Genomic DNA, 5,211 nt, shown 5'->3' with positions numbered 1-5,211 from the left:
GTCTGATCTGGTGATTCAGGCTGATAGGATTGTGATATTCTGAGATTTCAAGATTCATGTACATGTTGATGATGATGATGCTGACCCAATCAGAAAATCTTTCTTAGCACTTATTGACTCCAGTTGGTTTTTCACAACATGTTTTTTTTTTTTACCTTTATTTTACGAGGCGAGACAATTAAGAACAACATTCTTATTTACAATGCCGGTCTGCAATAAGGGGAAAGGGGAGGGGGGCTGAAAGATAAAACATGTTAAAAACAAAGCATAATAAGCATTAAACACATGCATGCAACACAAACAATACAACAAAAGCACCAACGGACATCAACAATGTAACTGAACCCACCCCCTGCCATCATCATAATTTGGATTTAGTTCTATCGTGTGGTACATTTACTATTTTTGGCCATTTAGCAGACGCCACATTCCAAAGCGACTTACCACAAACACATTTGACTAAGTAAGTGAATCATCTGTCATCAGTCATAGCAGGAAAAAGTCATCTCTGCTCATGCTAGGGGTCACCGTCATTGGCAGTTGTCATGCTAGAAGAATTCATTATTTTAAAATGTTTTATTATTACAGAGGGAAAGAAAGTACAGGGGGGTAGTAGATGTCTCAGTAGGGGCAGTTGGGGGAAGATGGGGAGTGATTCTGCAGTTCTGACAGCAGTGGGAAGCCAGTATAGTGAAGAGACGTGAGCGGGGGGGTGACCATTGCTTTGCAGGTAGACTGGGGCTGTTCCTCCCCGCCCAGTAGGCAAGTATAGGCAAGCACCAGGGTCATGGATCTGATGCGAGCTGCTATCGGGAGCCAGTGAAGGGTGCGAAGGAGGGGAGTAACATGAGAGAATTCGGGGAGGTTGAACACCAGACGAGTGACAGCATTCTGGATGAGGTGCAGAGGTCTGATGGCAGAGGCGGGGAGCCCGGCCAGGAGTGTGTTGCAGTAGTCAAAAAGGGAGATGACCAGTGACTGATTGAGGAGTGTGGAAAATGTGGACAGCAGAGACTGAACCCAGAACAATTTCCTAGGGTTAGAGGCACAGGGTTGTATTTTGGAATGGTAGTAGGACACTTTAGCAGCTGATGCAGAGGAGGCGTAATTGAAATGGAGAGAGTGATAAAGGTTTAGGTCATCAGAGAGGCTGATCTTTCTCCATTTCCTCTCAGCTGCCCTGAGCTCTATTCTACAAACATGTAGGGTTTCAGAGAGCCAAGGAGCACGTGGAGAGAATCGTGCTGGCTTCGAGGTCAGGCGACAGAGGGAGTGGAAGCATGAGGAGAGAGTGGACAGGAGGGTGGAGGATGCTGAATCGGTGGATAGAAGGGAGAAGGATTCGACAGAGGGTAGAGAGGATAAGACAGAGGAAGAGAGAGCAGTGGGGGACAGGGCTGCGACAAGAAGCTCCAGTGTGGGTAGAGACTGATTGAGAGGCAGTGAATTTGAGGGGGAAGGGAGAAGGATACAAAGTGACGATCAGAAACTGGAAGAGGGGTAGCAGTAAGGTCAGAGGTCAGGGAGGATCTGGTGAAGACAAGGTTGAGCTGATTGGCCACTTAATGAGTCGGAGGAGAGGGGGACAGAGTAAGGTCGAAGAAGAGGAGAAGGTCAAGTACTCCAGATGAGAGAAGCTTCTCAGACTCAATGTTGAAGTCACCCAGTAATGCAAACGGTGTGGCGTCATCAGGGAAGGAGCTGAGAAGGACATCCATCTCTTCTATGAAGTGACCGAGCTGACTAGGGGGGCAGATAGGTAATAATAAGATAAGATAGATAACAATAAGATGAAGTTTGACTGTGGAGGTGACAAAAACAGCATGGGATTCAAAGGAGGACATGCAAAGGTGGGACATGGGAAGGACATGATGTGACCATGTCACGGGGGGGCCGTAAGAATAGATGATGTCCTTGTTTTGTGACTGTCTCTTCTACCACACTTGGTTAGTACACACGGAACCTTTTATTTGTATTATGTTTCCCCCCTGTCTGTAGAAGCGCACCATTTGTGTTTCCATTGCTACCCCTCTCCTGTACACACCTGGTGCTAGTTAGCGTTGATTGGGACTGGGAGTGGAATGGTTCCCCTTGCTCCTTATTTAAGGTGCTGGCGAGCAGTAGGAGAAGAGAGTGGTTCGGGAAGTACAGCGAGACAGGAGGCGACAGACGGACGGAAAACAGATAGATACCTGCCGGACACCAGAGGGACACGCGACGTTGAAACGAGAGAACGCCTGATTGGGGATTCGGGAGGGTGTAAAGCAAAACACCCTTCCCAGAGTTAAGTGCCTTGCTCCAGACTCTCCATACTCTCTTTCTCCATACTCTCTTTCTCCATACTCTCCTTATCCTGACTCTCATTGAACATCCTGGTGAGTTCCAGTGGCGAGTTACACGCGGTCCAGGCCCGAGTAACGACCGACTGCCCACGGAGCCGTCCGGGCCCGAGCATGGCTGCCTGTGGTTTAGGAGGGTGCAGACGGAGCCCTTCCCAAAGTTAAGTGAACCTGACAACAGTTACCTGTCCCCTGTCGTAGCCTGCCCCCTGTCGTAGCCTGCCCCCTGTCGTAGCCTGTCCCCTGTCGTAGCCTGTCCCCTGTCGTAGCCTGTCCCCTGTCGTAGCCTGTCCCCTGTCGCAGCCTGTCCCCTGTCGCAGCCTGTCCCCTGTCGTAGCCTGTCCCCTGTCGTAGCCTGTCCCCTGTCGCAGCCTGTCCCCTGTCGCAGCCTGTCCCCTGTCGCAGCCTGTCCCCTGTCGTAGCCTGTCCCCTGTCGTAGCCTGTCCCCTGTCGCAGCCTGTCCCCTGTCGCAGCCTGTCCCCTGTCGCAGCCTGTCCCCTGTCGCAGCCTGTCCCCTGTCGTCCCCCGTCGTAGCCTGTCCCCTGTCGTAGCCTGTCCCCTGTCGTAGCCTGTCCCCTGTCGTAGCCTGTCCCCTGTCGTAGCCTGTCCCCTGTCGTAGCCTGTCCCCTGTTGTAGCCTGTCCCCTGTCGTAGCCTGTCCCCTGTCGTAGCCTGTCCCCTGTCGTAGCCTGTCCCCTGTCGTAGCCTGTCCCCTGTCGTAGCCTGTCCCCTGTCGTAGCCTGTCCCCTGTCGTAGCCTGCCCCCTGTCGTAGCCTGTCCCCTGTCCCCTGTCCTAGCCTGTCCCCTGTCGTAGCCTGCCCCCTGTCGTAGCCTGTCCCCTGTCCCCTGTCCTAGCCTGTCCCCTGTCGTAGCCTGCCCCCTGTCGTAGCCTGCCCCCTGTCGTAGCCTGTCCCCTGTCCCCTGTCCTAGCCTGTCCCCTGTCGTAGCCTGCCCCCTGTCGTAGCCTGCCCCCTGTCGTAGCCTGCCCCCTGTCGTAGCCTGTCCCCTGTCGCAGCCTGTCCCCTGTCGCAGCCTGTCCCCTGTCGCAGCCTGTCCCCTGTCGCAGCCTGTCCCCTGTCGCAGCCTGTCCCCTGTCGCAGCCTGTCCCCTGTCGTAGCCTGTCCCCTGTCGTAGCCTGTCCCCTGTCGCAGCCTGTCCCCTGTCGTAGCCTGCGGCCCACTGTACCTCCACTGCTGCCCGAGGAGTATTCAGAACATCAGCTCGCCTGGTTTGATAGTCAACACAGACGTAGCCATTTAGGGTTAGCCTCCATAGTTTTTTGCTAATTGTTATTTTGTGCATACTGCATGTGGACAAGTAGATTAAACTTCCCACTGCCTCTCTGTACTTTCTTGGCTCTTTAATACAATTAATTACTTCTGTGTTCTCGTTCTGTACTAGTTTTGGCTCACATGGTGTCTCTGGACTTTTTTCCTGCATTTCAAATCTCTCCAATATTTTGCTCACATAGAGAGAGAGATATGATCTCTTCTGAGACATTCTGAACCTTTCAGTGAGCATCCTCTTAAGCTCCCTCATTGCTGGCTGCTACGATCAGATCGTCAACCCACATTATCAGGATGACCTTTTCCTCTGCTTTTCTCTTGTATACACACAGTGATCAGCGGGGTTCTGTTCAAAAACGTTTTGACTCAAACATGTATGAAACAATGTTACATTGTAACATAGCATTCCAGTTTCTGCCTGACTGCTTTAAACCATAGAGAGAATTTTGCAACTTGCATACTAGCTCTTCACCGGTTTTTGACTTTTTCTCATAACCTTCTGGTTGTGTCATATATATTTCACAGTCAATGGGTGCATGCAGATAGGCTGTGTTAACATCCATCTGGTGTAAGATTAAGTTCTCCTGTGCTGCCTTTTGCATGAGTACTCTGACACTTGTCATATCAGCTGTGGGTGAGTGTCTCCTCGTAGTCAGTTCCTGCTTTCTGACTGGAGCCTTTTGCTACAAATCTCGCCTAGTATTTATCTGACCCATCAATGTCACTCTTGAGTGAGTAGACGCTTCTCTGCCCCACTGCCCATTTGCCTGGTGGTTGAATCTATGCCACAAAGAATTAATGCAGTTCTGAAGGCAAAAGGGAGTCCAACCCGGGACTAGCAAGGTGTACCTAATAACATGGCCGTGAGTATAATTTTCTTTTCTTTTTTGTTGTTGTGAAGAATACATTTGTATTTGTAGATAAAAAAAAATCAATAAAAAATCTACTGCTCTTAAACAGACCATAAATATCTACTGTGAGCTGTGCCTGGGAGCTAGTTGATATGGATGTAATTTGGATGGCCAAATCCATGTACACCCCAAATGCATTTGATCTTGTGGAGCTGATAACCGGTTGGGGGAAAATAAAAGCATCTCTTATCTTGTTCTGGAAGGAGGCCATGTTTAATTAGAAGTGGTTTTGTCTTCCTCCTCGTCTTCACAGACAATCTGCTGCATCTCTGGGATCACTGGTGCAAAGGAACCACTCACCCTCTGAACAAGGAACCACTCACCATCTGAACAAGGAGCCACTCACCATCTGAACAAGGAACCACTCACCCTCTGAACAAGGAGCCACTCACCATCTGAACAAGGAACCACTCACCCTCTGAACAAGGAACCACTCACCCTCTGAACAAGGAACCACTCACCCTCTGAACAAGGAACCACTCACCCTCTGAACAAGGAACCACTCACCCTCTGAACAAGGAACCACTCACCTACCTGAACAAGGAACCACTCACCATCTGAACAAGGAACCACTCACCATCTGAACAAGGAACCACTCACCCTCTGAACAAGGAACCACTCACCCTCTGAACAAGGAACCACTCACCCTCTGAACAAGGAACCACTCACCATCTGA

This window comes from Nansenia antarctica (genome assembly GCF_963989245.1).
Source record: "Nansenia antarctica genome assembly, chromosome: 8".
Lineage (NCBI taxonomy): Eukaryota > Metazoa > Chordata > Actinopteri > Argentiniformes > Microstomatidae > Nansenia > Nansenia antarctica.
This window is presented reverse-complemented; position numbering follows the sequence as displayed.